Raw genomic sequence first — 17536 nt, 5'->3', positions numbered from 1 at the left:
GTTGGAGATGGTCATTGCCTGGCACTTATGTGGTGTGACTGTTACTTGCCACTTAGCAGCCCAAGTCTGAATGTTGTCCAGGTCTTGCTGCTTCTGGACACGGACTCCTTCAGTATCTGAGATGTCCCGAATTTGTCCTTTTATGAAACATTGGTCAGGACTCACTTGGAATATTGCATCCAGTCTTGGTCTCCTCACATGATGGGTGATATTGAGGCTTTGGAAAGGGTACAGGGGAGAGACATTCGACTAATTCCCAGTATAAGACATCTTGGTTATCAAGTTAGACTATAAGAGTTGGGACCCTACAATTTCGAGAAACCTAGACTGAGGGGTGATCCGATTGAGGTTCATAAATAATGAAGGGTCCAATTTAGCATGGGAGAGGTTTCATAACTTTATATTGTAAAAGGCCAAATGGCACCCGGATCACATTAAATTTCATTTTCAGTGGTGGGTTAATGTACCAGGATGGCCGTGTGGTTAAGGCATTGGACTTAAGATCCAATAGACATGTGTCTGCGTGGGTTCAAACCCCACTCCTGCTATCTGTGCTTACAAAATGTTACTTATTCTTTCCCTGACTTTTGCCTTGCACCATCATCTCTTCTGTCATTTAATCACTCTTGCCTTCCAACTGATCACAGCTTCCTCTTATTTGATCTGCCTCAGCACCGTTCCTTGGCTCTGCACTTGCTTATAAACTGGTAAATCTTTAACTTAATCTCCTCTGTACCCTGACAATGACCTTCTCATCCTTCCTGGATTGTGGTTCCTCACAGGATCCGCTGCCTCTCCGACTCCCCTCCAGGTAACTGAAGGCCCTGAGCCTTGGTCTCGCTTTATACGCTAGCTGGTAGTTGATTCCTTGCAGGTCTACCACCGCTCAGGAGAAGCTCAAGACCCAGATCAAGCAAAGTATCAAGAGGAATGTGAACAATGGCTCCCTGGTGCAGAGCAAGGGACAGGGAGCCTCCGCCTCCTTCAAAATCAGCAAGAAGGAAAACCCAGGAAAAAGTGGGAAAGAAGGTGAAGAAAGCAGCAGACAAGAAATCTTTAGTGAAGAAACCAGCAGACAAGAAATCTTTAGTGAAGAAATCAGCAGACAAGAAAGTGACAACAAAGAAAGTAACAGCCAAGAAAACGAGCAGCAAGGCGGCGGCAATGCCAAATAAGGCGGTGAAGAAAGCAACGCTTCAGAAAACGTCTCCTGCGAAGAAGGTCAAAAAAGGCAAGAATGCGGCGGGCGGAAAGGCGCTGAAGAAAGTGCAGACATGGAAGAGCAAGGTCAAGCCGAAAGCAGCGAAGGCTCAGAAAGCAGGGTCTGGAAAGAAGTGAAAGAGAGCGGGAAACTTGTAAACATCTGAACACAAAGGCTCTTCTCAGAGCCACCCACATCTCTCAGGAAAGAGCTGATCCCCTGATCAAATGATCCCTGTCCCGGCCCCGTCTGCAGATTCCACATGGAAATGATTTGGAGTAAATCGAGGATCCCTGGTGACTCCCTGACATTCCCTCCACCCAGCCCTTTCCCCACTCTCTGTAATAAAACAGAAGGATGTCCGGCCCTCACTCTAACTGGAGATGTGTTCGGTGCAGTCTCAGTTCACAAATTCAGGGGGTGAGTTTGTGAGACAGTAACACTGGCGGAGAAACCCCACCTCACAACTCAAACCCCAACACCTGAGTTTCTCCAATTCAGATGGAGTCGGGTGACAACAGGAGCTGGGATAGGCTGTGATCGGGAATGTTAGGAATGGATTTGTTCAGGGAGGAATGTAGCTGGAATCTCCGAATGTAATAGTTCCATATTTCCCCAGATGACACATTCTGCAGTGAGAGTGAAAAGTCTCTTCACTGCTTCACATTTACTAATTGTTTGGTTCTAGATGAATAATGAGTCAGAGAGGAATGACAGGATCTGAAGCTTCTCTCACACCAGCCCTTGTGAAGTGTGAAGTGTCCAATGTGTGAAGCTGCTGCCAGGGTTTGTCAATCTGAACAGTTTCAGCTCAGTTACTGGAGGCCTGGAATCCCCGCAGTTTGACTCTGTCTCTGATTGGTCATCCTCTTCTCAATCCAATTCTTAACCAATCGGAGTGTCACATAAATTAAATAGAAGTTCTCATTGGCTGAAATTTTCCAATTGGAAAATTCCAATTCCAGAGCAGGAAGGAATTGAAGTGATGGAAAATTTCAATTTTCAGGCAACAATTTTATGATCTCTCATTTTATGTTCTGTTTTACTGTATTTTCCATCATAAAATCCTGGTGCTATTTTAGGAATGATTTTCATTTGTCAATCTGTTAACTGTAAGCGGCGGGAGGAAGGTCCGGTTCAGCAATTTAAAACGGGACAAATATCAGCTTCCACTCTGTAAAAGGAACGAATACAGAGCGAAGTTGGGTGTGACAAGATCGCAGGAAAGTTGTGCCCTGAGACAAGGTGTGTGTTGACAGGAAAGCTGCTTTCTTTTGCACAAAATGTATTTTATTCATAAAATTTGTGCAATTACATTGCAAAGCAGTTCAAATTTAATATTACATAATGTACAATACTGATCAGTTTCATTCAATAATGTACATGAGGTATCTCACTATCCCTGCCTGCACCGGTTATATTTACAGTATTTACATTACACATCAAACATTCTCTGGTGCAAACAGCCTGAGGGGTTTTACACGGGTTCCAGCCCCTCACTGTACTATGGCCTGAGACTGTAGCCTTTCCCATTGAGACGCCATGGTGGCTTCCCCAAGCTTTAATGTGTCCCACAGCACACAGTCTTTTTTTTTCACTGAACTGGAGGCATTTGCGAGCAGCGGTGAAGAGCCAAGAGAGAGAAGAATTGACATAAAAACAAAATACTGCGGATGCTGGAAATCTTAAATAAAAACAAGAAATGCTGGAAATGCTCAGCAGGTCTGGTGGCATCTGTGGAGAGAGAAACAGATTTAATGTTTCTGGTCAGTGACCCTTGGACATAATCAAGACGTTTGCAGATGACATGAAAATTGGCCGGTTGGTTGATAGTGAGGAGAATAACTGTCTACTGCAAGAAGATATCAATAGACTGGTCGAGACTGGTCAGGTGGGCAGAAAAGTGGCAAATGGAATTCAAATTGGACACTTAAAAGGTTAAAAAAAGAAAAGGAACACATGATTAATGGGAGGACACTGAACGGTGTGGAGTAATTGAGGGACATTGGAGTGAATGTCCACAGATCCCTGAAGGTAGCAGGACAGGTCAATAAGGTGGATCAGCAGGTATATGGAATCCTTTCCTTTTAATAGCTGAGGTATAGAATATAAGGGTGACCTGGATGTCCTTTTCAATAAGTCACTGAAATCTAGCATGCAATTAAGAAGGCTAATAGTTTGTTAGCCTTTATCGCAAGAGGATTTGAGCACAGGAGCAGTGAATTCTTTCTTCAGTTTTATAGAACCGTGGTTAGACTGCACTTGCTTCCCTTACCTCAGGAAGAATATTATTGCCATAGAAGGAGTTCAACGAAGGTTCATCAGACTTGTTCCCAGCTTAGTGGAACTATCCGAGGAAGAGAGACTGGGGCTGTATTCTCTAGAGTTTCATAGAATGAGAAGTGATCTCATTGAAACCAACAAAATACTTAAAGGATAGACAGGGGAGATGCAGCCAAGATGTTTCCCCTGGTTGGGGAGTCTAGATCCATGTGACACCATTTCAAAATAAGGGGGAAGCCACACTGGATAGAGGTGAGGAGAAATTTCTTTACTCAGAGATTGTGAATCTTTGGAATTCTCTATGCCAGAGGGCTGTGGAAGCTCAGTCATTAAGTATGTTTAAAGCAGAGACTGACAGATTTCTAAATACAAATGACATAAGGGAATATGAGGAAACTGTGGGGAAAAGTATATTGAAGTGGATGATCAGCCATGATTACATTAAATGGCGGGGCAGGCTCAATGGGCTGAATGGCCGACTCCTGCTCCTATGTTGCTATGTTCCTAACTCCACATGATCAGCGAGGCACAGCCTCAGGAAGACTTGGCGTGTAGTGAAAACAGATATCACTGCTTCTGATCTTCACCAGAACACAGAGTGAGATGCAACATTGATCATCAAACAGACTGTGAGAGAATACAACAGAATAAAACACATGGAGAGACACTGTGGAATAACAGATAGATTTGATTGGAATGTTGAATTTTGATTGGAATGGATAAAGCACCAGAAACAGCAGATTAATTTGGGATTCTCATCATTATATTGATCTGGGACAGAAAAGAGAAACTGGAAGAAGGAAGAAAAGAAAGGATGGAACTGTTCACTTTTTTTCAGCTTTTTCACTCGCCCATCAAAGCTGGATAAAAAAAAAGTTGCAAATAACAGAGAATTTCACCAAAAAGGGAGATTAAATGCTGTCGAAACCTTGGATCGAAGGAGACCCCAACAGATCACCTGTTTAACTGTCTCCTCACTGGGGGATTTCAATCAGTGAGCAATATTATTCTTTATTTCTTTTTGGTAAATGAAACTAGAACTGCCACTCAGAGTTAATATCTGTGTTCTGACTCCTGAATAATAAAATTGTGAGTTTCTCGATATGTTTTGCTGAAAGAACTAAGAACTCTTTTCTAATTTACACACTACTATATACACACTCATCAAGCCTCCTAAGCTGGCATCCTTGGTGCTGCTCTCTCTTCTCCCAAACCTCATCTCATGTTACATCATCACTCTGACAGTGGGAGGGGTTGATTCCCCCATCATAGGAATTAGTCCTTTACATCCTTATACTACACTGTCAGTCAAAAAAAATGGTTGGAGGGAACTTCATTTATCGAAATGCCAACAGCTGCCAGTTGTCAATCAACTCAACCCATCACAGAGAGAGAGAGACTGTCAGAGAACTTCCTGCTTACAGTCCTGACCCTGTCACACTCAGCAGCTGCTCACCCAGACCCCACTCTCATCAACACTGAACATTGTTACCGAGACCCTTCAAATACTGTTTATAAAAGGCAGAAAAGGTCAAAGTTCATCACAGCTGTATTGAATAGAACAAAATTTAATATTGTCAGGCAAATCCCCCACCTGCCAAGAATGCGGCACACATTATTTTGTCATATGAACATTAAAAGTTTAAAAATTGCAATCTCTTACTGGAAATATATTTCCATGGTAACAGACAATGTTGAACTAATGGGGGATCCAGCAGTGGTCTTCTAATACACAAATGTTTTAGTCACATGGCTAGCTGGCTGGTGCAGAGAGATTTGAGCCTCCAACAAGGGATGCAAAGAGACTGTTCCATATAAGGTTCTGAATCTAATTCTGAACTATTTACTATGATGGGGGATCAGTTCTGAAGAAGGGTCATTGACCTGAAATGTTAACTCTGCTTCTCTCTCCACAGATGCTGCCAAAAGAGATGCAGTGGTTTTTGTCGAGATTCATGCCAAGCAGCTCTGTAACACAGGAGTCTGTGCTCTACGGGCTGTTCGCAGGGACGCACACCAAGACAAACATCAACTGCTGCTGGAGGACTATCAATTTGGTGAAAGACGCCCTTTGGTCTGCCCGAAACTTGCTGGTCTTCCAGCGCAAAGAGTTGTCCACGACCGTAAGTTGCAGACTGGCTCATTCCAAGGTCCAGGACTACGGGCTGAGGGACGCACTAAAGCTTGGGGCAGCCACAGCAAAGGCTCAATGGGGAAAGACCACTGTGTAAGGTCCCCCCACCAAGCTGAACTGAGGAGCTTGATCCATGGGAAACCCCTCTAACTGTATCGGGAAAATTTTGTCTGCTGCAAAATGTAAAAATGTATCTAGCACGACAAATGTGAAACGGAAGGATTGTGAGGCAACTCATGATTGTATTGAAGCAAACGGACCTCCTTTGCACTGTTTGTAATTTTTGACTTGGTGCTGTTTGAAACTGTTTTGTAATGTATTGTGGCTAAGATCAAGTGCAGTATCTGTTCTTATCAGTGCTTATTTGATTGAGAAGAGACCATGATCATTGCCTTTTGATCCTGGGGAAGCTTTGAGTAAAATGGCTATAACCAATTTTCGAGCTTCGGGCCAGGGAGTGCGCAACACCGTTCGGGTGGTCGTGAAGGACAAGGAAGGAGATGCACCGGTCGACCGCACCTTCTTCATCAAGAAAATTCTCTTCGATTGCTGCGGATTTCAAGCGACGGAAGTCTTCTGCCTGCAGGATTTCCCCAGCAGTGGATACTTCGATGTGACGTTCCGGAACGTGGCGGGATGCATCAAGTTCCTGAAGGCATTCAAGGAGAAAGGGGACCGGGCGCCACTGTCGATCCACACAGCGGAGCCGCTCTTCACGCTTCCATCTCAACGGGACCGGGTAGTGACGATTCACCTCTACAACCCCCATGTTCCTGTGGTGGATGTACTCACCTTTCTCGCCAGGTACGTCGAGGTGGCCGGCAGCAGCACTGATGTCAAGGACCCCTTTGGGATCTGGACCAGCAAGCGGCAGGTCAAGGTGACCTTGAAGGTAGATCCCAGTGGAGCCATCATCCACCCTCCCTCCAGCTTCACTATCGGGGGAAGTCGAGGCTTCTTGGTCTACGCTGGGCAGCTCAGAGTTTGCCGCACCTGTGGCAAATCTGGTCACATGGCAGCCAACTGCAGCACGGTTGTTTGCAAGAACTGCAAGGAGGAAGGCCATCAGAGCAAGGACTGTAAGCAGACTAAGCGTTGCAACTTGTGCGGTGTGGCAGGCCATCTCTACAAGACCTGCCCCAAACGTTGTCTCAGCTATGCTCAGGCGGCAAGGTCCAAGGAATGGCCGGGCGAAGGTTCGACGAAGGCGTCCGCTGTTCGAAAGGAGACCAGCAACCTTCTCCGCAGTGAGGCACTTCAACCTGAGAAGGAAGGGGAGGCGCCTACCCAGCGCCCGGAAACCCCTCCTCCACAGACAGAATCAATGGAGGAGGAGGCAGCAATTGGACAAACAGGTCAGTGGCAAGTGGTCCAGAGGAAAACCACAAAGAAAAAACATCCCAAAGCCACCACCCAAACCAGTGGCAAGAGGAGGCTCTCTTCTGAATCAGACTGCAACAACTCCTCTTCACTGGACGGGGAAATGCTGGAACGACAGCCTTTTCAATAGAGGCGGCAGAACTCCGAGATGGATGATAAAGCATCCCAGCCCCCGGGCACTGGAAGCTGTGATGGGCCCGGCGTGCCCCAACCCCAATTCCCCACACGTAACGACGTGGCCAACGCATCTCAGCTCCGGGACACCGGGAGCAAAGACACGTCTGGCGCACCTGAGCTCCGGGAGACCGGGAGCTGTGATGTTTTCGAGGAGGAACAGATGGAAGCAGCTGAGGACAACCCAATGCTCTCTGCCTACAAGACCCCCCCGATGTCACCCGAGCGGCACAAACCCTGCATGAAAAATCAGGAGGGGTTTCTGAGCCCAACCAACGTGAAACTGCTTGCGCACACGATGGGTATGCAGGAACATCCCGAAGGGGAAGGACTGGGACTAGCGAGGACAAATGGTATGGGAAGCAACAACTAATTTTTAGTTAAAAATGGGTATTGGAATTGCTTCCATTAATGTGCGTAGCATTAAATCGACTACGTGATGTGTTTCAACCTTGGATTACCTTGCCAAGGTCAAAGCTGACATACTGTTTCTGCAGGAGTGTGGAATACCACACCTCAGCACCGACAGGCAGTGGTCGCGATGGTGGTCCCACGGGCCATCGATCTGTCGGGGGGTAATGACTGCCGTTCCTCCGGCCTGGGTATTCTGCTGCGGGGAGGTAACTTCACCATCTCCGAAGTTAAGGAGGTGGTGGGCGGCCGCCTCCTCGTAGCAGACGTGATGTACAACAACGCTCCACTACGGTTGATCAACGTGTATGCCCCGGGACAACGCAGCGAGCGGCTGACCGTCTTCCAGCAGCTCCCACTGCTGCTGGCGACGTCCAGGCCGGTCATCCTAGGCGGTGACTTCAACTGCATCATCGATGCGGCTGGACGATCCGGCTGTGACGACAGCAAACTGGACGCTACGTCCAGATTCCTAATAGAAACAGTTAAGGATGCCAAACTGCACGACGTCTTCAGCAAACCTGCAGACGGAGCGCAGCGCAGATACACATGGTCAAGATCGAACGGGTCTGCCCGTTCCAGGATTGACTTCCTGTTTGTGTCCCGTGCTGTCACGGTCGGATCCACCGACGTCAAGCCGGTGTTCTTCTCGGACCACTGCCTCTTACTGGCCGACTGTCACTTACAGGACGACCAGCGGGTTGGCAGAGGGACGTGGAAGCTCAATGCGACACTGCTGACCCCAGAGAACGTTGAGGAACTCAAAAGGGATTACAATGGTTGGAGGACCGTGAAACCCCTCTTTGAGTCTCCAGTTCACTGGTGGGAAGCGATTAAGGAGAAGATCAAGAGGTTCTTCATCCACAAAGGTGTTCAGAAGGCGAGAGAGAGACAGAGGGAACTGTCCCGACTCCAGAAAATTATGCAAAATCTACTCCGGTTGCAGTCAATGGGGGTCGAGGTCAAGGAGGACCTCCAAGAGGTGAAGAGCCAGCAGGCCTCGCTCTTTGCCAAGGAGGCCTCCAAGATCATCTTCCGGTCCAGAGTCCGCTCCATCGAGCAGGATGAGACGTGCTTGCGTTACTTCTTCCAAAAGGTACACAGAGAGAGCTCTGTTATCAGCAGCCTGAAGGAAGAAGATGGCTCGGTAACGTCTTCGCAGTCCGACATACTAAGGATCAGCAAATCCTTTTATGCTGGGCTGTATGACGCGAAGCCCACAGACAGCAGAGCCTCCCGGTCCTTCCTGTCATCTATCACAGAGGTCTTAGATGACAGCAGGAGGGAGGGACTGGACAAGCCGCTAACTCTGGACGAGCTGACAAAGGCCGTCGAGTCTTTCGAGACGAGTAAAACTCCCGGGAGCGACGGCTTCCCGGTCGAGTTGTACTCGGCCCTGTGGGACTGGGTCAGCCCAGACCTGCTGGAAGTATACAAGAGTATGCTCCTGGCCGGCAGCATGTCAGAATCCATGAGAAAAGGCATCATCACCCTCATTTACAAGCAGAAGGGGGAGAGGGCAGAAATCAGAAATTGGCGGCCCATCTCACTGCTTAATGTTGATTACAAGATTCTGTCCAAAGTCATAGCCAGTCGAGTCAAGTCTGCTCTGGAGTTGGTGATTCACCCCGATCAGACCAGTACTGTACACGGCAGGAAGATCTCTGATAGTCTCGCGCTACTCAGGGATACGATCGCCTACGTACGGGAAAGGAGGGTGGACACCTGCCTCATCATCCTGGACCAGGAGAAGGCTTTTGACAGGATATCGCACACCTGCATGATGGACGTGCTTTCCAAAATGGGGTTTGGGGAGGGAATCTGCAATTGGATCCAACTGCTCTGCACAAACATCAGTAGCGCAGTGTCAATCAACGGGTGGGAATCTGTAAGTTTCCCGATCAAATCTGGAGTCAGACAGGGCTGTCCTCTGTCCCCGGTCTTGTTTGTTTGCTGTATTGAACCCTTTGCTGAGTCGATTAGGAAGGATGCGAGCATCAGAGGGGTGACAATCCCAGGCAGCGGAGGCACTCAGGTCAAAACCTCCCTGTACATGGATGACGTCGCCGTCTTCTGCTCGGATCCGCTGTCCGTGCGCAGACTGATGAGCATCTGCGACCAGTTCGAACTGGCCTCGGGAGCCAAAGTTAACCACGGCAAGAGCGAGGCCATGTTCTTTGGGAACTGGGCTGACCGATCCTTTGTCCCCTTCACCGTCAGGTCAGATTACCTGAAGGTGCTGGGGATATGGTTCGGAAGGTCCGGGGCGTGCACCAAAACATGGGAGGAGCGAGTAGCCAAGGTACGACAAAAGTTGGGCATGTGGGGGCAGCGATCTCTCTCCCTTGTGGGTAAGAACCTGGTCATCAGGTGCGAGGCGCTCACGTTGTTGCTCTATGTGGCGCAGGTCTGGCCCATACCCTACTCCTGCGCCGTGGCAGTCACCCGAGCCATTTTCCGCTTCGTCTGGGGATCTAAAATGGACCGGGTCCGGAGGGACACGATGTTCAAATCTCTGGACATGGGCGGGAAAAATGTACCCCTCATCCTGATGACCACCTTCGTGTGTGGCTGCATCAAGCTATGTGTAGATCCCCAGTACGCAAACTCCAAATGTCACTACGTGCTGAGGTTCTATCTGTCCCCGGTGTTGCGAAGGATGGGCCTGGTCACATTGCCGCGGAACGCACCATGCAGTTGGGCGGCGCCGTACCACCTATCCTTCGTGGAGCAGTTTCTGCGGAAAAACACCTTTGACCACCGGTCCATCAGGCAGTGGTCTGCACGGAATGTCCTCAATGCCCTACGGGAAAAGGAAACGGTGGATCCTGTCGGATGGTTCCCCGAGCAGACCGTCAAAGTCATTTGGCGGAATGCCTCATCACCAGAACTTTCAAACAAGCACCAAGACGTAGCGTGGCTGGTGGTGAGAAGGGCCTTCCCCGTCAGATCCTTCATGCGCACCCGAAGTCTCGCCCCCTCCGCACAGTGCCCCCGCGTTGGCTGTGGTGGGGAAGAGACGGTCGCCCACCTCCTCCTGGAATGTGCCTTTGCAAAGCAGGTGTGGAAAGAGATGCAGTGGTTTTTGTCAAGGTTCATCCCAAGCAGCTCTGTAACACAGGAGTCTGTGCTCTACGGGCTGTTCCCAGGGACGCACACCGAGACAAACATCAACTGCTGCTGGAGGACTATCAATTCGGTGAAAGACGCCCTTTGGTCTGCCCGAAACTTGCTGGTCTTCCAGCGCAAAGAGTTGTCCACCACCGAATGTTGCAGACTGGCACATTCCAAGGTCCAGGACTACGTGCTGAGGGACGCACTAAAGCTTGGGGCAGCTGCAGCAAAGGCTCAATGGGGAAAGACCACAGTGTAAGGTTCCCCCACCAAGCTGGACTGAGGGGCTGGATCAATGGGAAACCCCTCGAACTGTATCGTTAATATTCTCAATTGCTGTAAATGTAAAACTGTAATTGACATGACAATTGTGAAACGGAAGGGTTGGGAAGAAACAGATGACAGTATTGAAGGAAACTGATCTCCCTTGCAATGTTTGTATTTTTTGGTGCTGTTTGGAAACTGTTTGGCAATGTAATTTTTAAAGATTTTTATGAATAAAGTATATTTTGGAAAAAAAAGTAATGTATTTTTTACAGATTTTTATGAATAAAGTATATTTTGGAAAAAAAAATCTCCAGCATTTCTTGTGTTTATTTTTGTTCCATATAAGGAACCTGCCGTGCACCCTGGGAGCTTTTTGAATTTGTGTAACCAAACGATACTTGGTTGAAATTGATGGAAAAGTGAGAAATGTCCATGTAGATCACATGATCTCAGCAAGGGCTGAACCAAAACATGAGCAAGATCTGCTTGATCACGAGCTCGATCTGCTTGATCACGAGCTCATGCCAGGATTTGAACCAGTTCAGGTTCAGTGACTGAAATTTCGATTTCTGAGAAAGAAACAATGTCTTCTTTAAATACTGAACCAAAACCAAGCAATCCAAAACCTGACTCAACACCGAAACCCGTAAGATCAGAAAGACGTTGTAAACCAGTTATTAAACTTGATTTGTCGATAAAGTTCATTGAAGAGAAACAAAAAGAAAAATACTTTTCTTTTGAAGTGGGAAGTACTGTAATGTATTTATATATTATGTTGATGAGGTGATGATGCAAAGACATAAATAAACACTTGCTTGAACTGGCCATGCTTGGTGCCCATTTTCTCTGAGTGTGCCACCAGAATATATTACAACAAACAGCTTTCTGATCTGAAGTCTGATGTGCTCCTGCTGTGACACCAGATGATGATCCTTTCTTTATCTGGAGTATTTGAGACACTGATTCATAAATTCTAACTTGGTGACACATGAAGGTTTTCAACTCCCCCAAGTCTCACCCCCTCCACACCACCCCATGAGAGAGCTATGAGAAGCAGCATTCCCTGTCAGTGCCCAGATCACACTCACTTCTGCTTCCTGCTGCCAGTGATTTACAACAAACCCAATTACAGAGATCGGGCACAAAGAATCATCATGGAAAGAGACATGGGCTTCAAATCCAAAGCTGAAAGGACAGGATCAGAGGAACAGCTGTTGTTCTGCGATGTGGACTTTGGTCAGAGCTGGAAACAAGCAGTTCCACAAGAAAGGGGAGAACCAGTAAATTAGAGTTGGGCCTTTCAGGAATTCTGCCAGGAAACACTCTTTCCCGCAAAGGACAGTGTGAGTCTGGAACTCTCCCGCTTAATAGCGGATAAACCTGAGGGTCAATTGACAACTTCAAACCTGAATTTGAGAGGTTTTTAATCCAGAGAGGGCATGAGGGTTTGTGGAATCAGAGCAGAGAGCTGGAGTTAAGATACAGCTGAGTCAGGATCTACTTGAAAGGTGCAACAGGCTTGAGGAGCTGAATGGCCAAGCCCCATTTCAATGTTCCTGTGACTGCAACGGGACAGAAACAGAAAGAGCTGCAAACATACGTCGCATTTTACTCATATTTCACAGCAAACATATCTGCAGCCAGGAGCTGAAAGGGGAGAGATGACCCCTCGATGACCTGAGAATAAGTACAGAATGGCCTCCTTCAATACTGGTGATTTTATCAGGATAAGACGCTGAACATTAGAAATTAATCCAATGGGAATCGCCACCCTCCGCCTCCATGAATTGGCCATTCTAATGCTGGGATAGGGGATGTGGGTGTCTGGTTTGGGCAGAGGGTTGGCTGTGGTACCACGAACGCTCCCTCTCCACCTCCTCGCTCCATGACCCCACACCGTTTCCCATCCCCTTCCCCTCTCCACGGGCCCCCGGCAGCATCTGATCCACAGACGCTTTCCAGCAGACATCACAGAAGAGTGATCGGAATCCTGGTTCTCTCTTTCCATTTTCCCTGTCCCACCCATGGCCAATGAGGCTCCTCTCCTCCCACCCACCCTGAGAGCAATTAACCCACCTTTTACATAAATTTAAACTGGAAAAGTGTCTTGTAAAGAGAAATAGCAGAGGGGAGGCTGTACCCCATCAGAGAGGATTGTGTTCCTGAATCCCCAACTCTTTTTGTCATGTTTCCATTCAATGTACACATCCTCTCCTTGGTCTGTCCCTGGAGACCTGTCATATCACATTTCTCTCCAGAAAATTTCTAAAGATGTTTTCCCCATCCCTCCAGGATAGGCCTGGAGTCCCCAGCACTCCCTCCATTCTAGTACTTTCTGAAATACTACCCATGCCATTTGATAGTTAAGAGAGACAGAGGGGAACGAGGCAAATCAAGCATGGCTGAGCCTTTAGTGTTGACAAACAGGGCTCCATTTCCCGAACCAGTGCCACAGCTTTCAGAATAGAAGGAGCCTATACAAACCTGATGGGTTCCACTTAAACAAAAGAGCTGGAGATGCTGACAGTCAGAACAGATAAAATGTGGAGGAGTGTTTGAAGCAGATGCTGTGTTGTTACTGTAGTTCTACTATGGAATTATTTGAAGGAGATGATTCTGAATGTAATGGATCAACGTGGACCCGTCCAAGGCAAAGGTTCCAAACTTCCTTGTGGTCCAGCCTGGTTGAATGAAACTGAAGAAAACAAATCACTCAGAAGTGGAAAAGAAATATAAGGCCATGAAAGCACAGAATTCAGATGGATGCAATACCAGATGGTATGGCAAGAGTGTAAAACAGCAACAGACTGGTGAATAAAACTTTCCCATTGAATGAGACAAGAGAAGAGAAAGGTAATAATCGAGTCAGGTGAGTTGTGAAACTATTCACATTCCACCTTGATCTGAATAGGACTGTTGAAGGGAGTGATTGAGAAGAATAGAGGAGAAATGAAAAGAAAGGAGAAATAAACACAAGGTCTTTTGATTTTAGATTGACAGACTGTAAAGTACGGGTGTCGGAAGATATAGCGTGAAGTTGGTTGTGACAAGATCACAGGAAAGTTGTGCTTAGAGCTGTGCCCTGAGACAAGGTGTGTGTTGACAGGAAAGCTGCTTTCTTTTGCACAAAATGTATTTTATTCATAAAATTTGTGGAAGTACATTGCAAAGCAGGCCAAATTTGATATTACATAAGATGCAATACAGATCAATTTCTTTCACTACAGTACATGAGGTATCTCACTATATCTGTCTGCACAGGTTATATTTACAGTAATTACATTATACATCAAACATTCTCTGGTGCATACAGCCCAAGGGGTTTTACATGGGTTCCAGTCCCTCACTGCACAATGGCCTTCTTTGGCCTCCTTGTCTCGAGAGGCAATCGGTAAGCGCCTGGAAGTGGTCAGTGGTTTGTGAAACAGCACCTGGAGTGGCTTTAAAGGCCAATTCTAGAGTGACAGACTCTTCCACAGGTGCTGCAGATAAAATTGGTTGTCGGGGCTGTTACACAGTTGGTTCGCTCCTTGCGCTTCTGTCTTTTTTCCTGCCAACAGCTAAGTCTCTTCAACTCAACAAACTTCAGCCCCGCCTTTATGGCTGTCCGTCAGCTCAGGCGAACACTGGTAACTGATTCCCACGACTTGTGGTCAATGTCACAGGACTTCATGTCGCGTTTGCAGACGTCTTTAAAGCAGAGACATGGACGGCCGGTGGGTCTGATACCAGTGGCGAGCTCATTGCACAATGTGTCCTTGGGAATCCTGCCATCTTCCATGCAGCTCACATGGCCAATCCATCTCAAGCGCCGTTGGCTCAGTAGGGTGTATATGCTGGGGATGTTGGCCTCCTTGAGGACTTCTGCAATGGAGATACAGTCCTGCCACATGATGCCAAGGATTCTCCGGAGGCAGCAAAGATGGAATGACTTGAGACGTCGCTCTTGGCTGACATACATTGTCTTAGACTTCAGCCTTTCCCCGTTGAGACTCCATGCTGGCTTCCCCAAGCTTTAATGCGTCCAGCACATAGTCTTGGATGTTGCAATGTGCCAGTCTGCAACACTCGGTCATGGACAGCTCTTTGCACTGGAATACCTGTCCCACGGCCGGGCTCGTTCTCAATAGAGATCATTTCAAATGAACATTTCCTAAATCCACACATTCTCTCTCACAATAAAGAGAACAGGATGTCTGGCAGATTCAGTGTGAGACGGTAACACTGCCAGGTAAAGGCCGCTTTCCAACTCCAATCTTAACACAGGAGATTCCCCAAACAGCTGCAATAAGATGTTTGTAAACTGCTGGAAGCGGATGTGTATGGAAATGGTGATGTTACTGAGGAGGTTTCTTGTTATAGAATGGACTGCGTTTAGGTGGGAATATTACTGAGTGTTAATTGTAGCAGGATCATATTTAAAAACTCCGGCTTTCTGGAAAGCTTTGACTGTGAAGGCCGAGTCTGGAAGGGTTTGTGTGGAGAGCTGGGTTTCGGTTCTACTGTTAATAAAGGGTTTGAAATTGGCAGCCCGGAGCAAACTGGAGGTGGAGCTGAAAGATGAGGGGCCGTTCTCTCTCTGTCTGTCACTCTGGGTGTCTCCTCCCCTCCCGCTCTCTGTTTAATCTTCACTCTGTCTCCTCCCCTCACTGCACTTCTCAGCCAGGTCCGGGTGGCCGCTATAAAAAGGAGCCTGAAGGATTCTGTTTCTCATATCCAGCAGTGAACTGAGTGAAGAATTATCATGTCAGGCAGAAGCTCGGATCCGCTGTCCGTGCGCAGACTGATGAGCATCTGCGACCAGTTCGAACTGGCCTCGGGAGCCAAAGTTAACCACGGCAAGAGCGAGGCCATGTTCTTTGGGAACTGGGCTGACCGATCCTTTGTCCCCTTCACCGTCAGGTCAGATTACCTGAAGGTGCTGGGGATATGGTTCGGAAGGGCAGTTCCGTGCACCAAAATCTGGGAGGAGCGAGTAGCCAAGGTACAACAAAAGTTGAGCATGTGGGGGCAGCGATCTCTCTCCATTGTGGGTAAGAACCTGGTTATCAGGTGCGAGGCGATCACGTTGTTTAGTTTTAGTTTAGTTTAGTTCAGACATACAACACTGAAACAGGCCCTTTGGCCCACCGAGTCTGTGCCGACCATCAACCACCCATTTTATACTAGTCCTACACTAATTCCATATTCCTACCACATCCCCACCTGTCCCTATATTTCCCTACCACCTACCTACACTTCTTCTCTTTTGGGCCTCCTTATCTCGAGAGACAATGGATACGCGCCTGGAGGTGGTCAGTGGTTTGTGAAGCAGCGCCTGGAGTGGCTATAAAGGCCAATTCTGGAGTGACAGGCTCTTCCACAGGTGCTGCAGAGAAATTTGTTTGTCGGGGCTGTTGCACAGTTGGCTCTCCCCTTGCGCCTCTGTCTTTTTTCCTGCCAACTACTAAGTCTCTTCGACTCGCCACAATTTAGCCCTGTATTTATGGCTGCCCGCCAGCTCTGGCGAATGCTGGCAACTGACTCCCACGACTTGTGATCAATGTCACACGATTTCATGTCGCGTTTGCAGACGTCTTTATAGCGGAGACATGGACGGCCGGTGGGTCTGATACCAGTGGCAAGCTCGCTGTACAATGTGACTTTGGGGATCCTGCCATCTTCCATGCGGCTCACATGGCCAAGCCATCTCAAGCGCCGCTGACTCAGTAGTGTGTATAAGCTGGGGGTGTTGGCCGCTTCAAGGACTTCTGTGTTGGAGATATAGTCCTGCCACCTGATGCCAAGTATTCTCCGAAGGCAGCGAAGATGGAATGAATTGAGACTTCGCTCTTGGCTGGCATACGTTGTCCAGGCCTCGCTGCCGTAGAGCAAGGTACTGAGGACACAGGCCTGATACACTCGGACTTTTGTGTTCCGTGTCAGTGCGCCATTTTCCCACACTCTCTTGGCCAGTCTGGACATAGCAGTGGAAGCTTGTTGATTTCTGCATCGAGAGACAGGTTACTGGTGATAGTTGAGCCTAGGTAGGTGAACTCTTGAACCACTTCCAGAGCGTGGTCGCCAATATTGATGGATGGAGCATTTCTGACGTCCTGCCCCATGATGTTCGTTTTCTTGAGGCTGATGGTTAGGCCAAATTCATTGCAGGCAGCCGCAAACCTGTCGATGAGACTCTGCAGGCACTCTTCAGTGTGAGATGTTAAAGCAGCATCGTCAGCAAAGAGGAGTTCTCAGATGAGGACTTTCCGTACTTTGGACTTCGCTCTTCGACGGGCAAGGTTGAACAACCTGCCCCCTGATCTTGTGTGGAGGAAAATTCCTGCTTCAGAGGATTTGAACGCATGTGAAAGCAGCAGGGAGAAGAAAATCCCAAAAAGTGTGGGTGTGAGAACACAGCCCTGTTTCACACCACTCAGGATAGGAAAGGACTCTTACCTACACTAGGGGCAATTTATAATGGCCAATTTACCCATCAACCTGCAAGTCTCTGGCACGTGGGAGGAAACCGGAGCACCCGGAGGAAACCCACGCAGACACAGCTAGAACTTGCAAACTCCACACAGGCAGTA

At 47.9% G+C, this 17536-nt stretch overlaps 1 non-coding gene across 1 annotated transcript; it reads left to right on the top strand.

Moving 5' to 3' along the window:
- Window positions 1-465: 465 nt before the first annotated feature.
- trnal-uaa (transfer RNA leucine (anticodon UAA)) lies at window positions 466-548 on the top strand. The gene has a single exon. It is a non-coding gene; the product is annotated as a tRNA-Leu (tRNA).
- Window positions 549-17536: the final 16988 nt, after the last annotated feature.

Source organism: Heterodontus francisci, unplaced genomic scaffold, assembly GCF_036365525.1.
Source record: "Heterodontus francisci isolate sHetFra1 unplaced genomic scaffold, sHetFra1.hap1 HAP1_SCAFFOLD_58, whole genome shotgun sequence".
NCBI lineage: Eukaryota > Metazoa > Chordata > Chondrichthyes > Heterodontiformes > Heterodontidae > Heterodontus > Heterodontus francisci.
The sequence above is the reverse complement of the archived record's forward strand: the minus strand, read 5'-3'. Positions and strand labels throughout refer to the sequence as shown.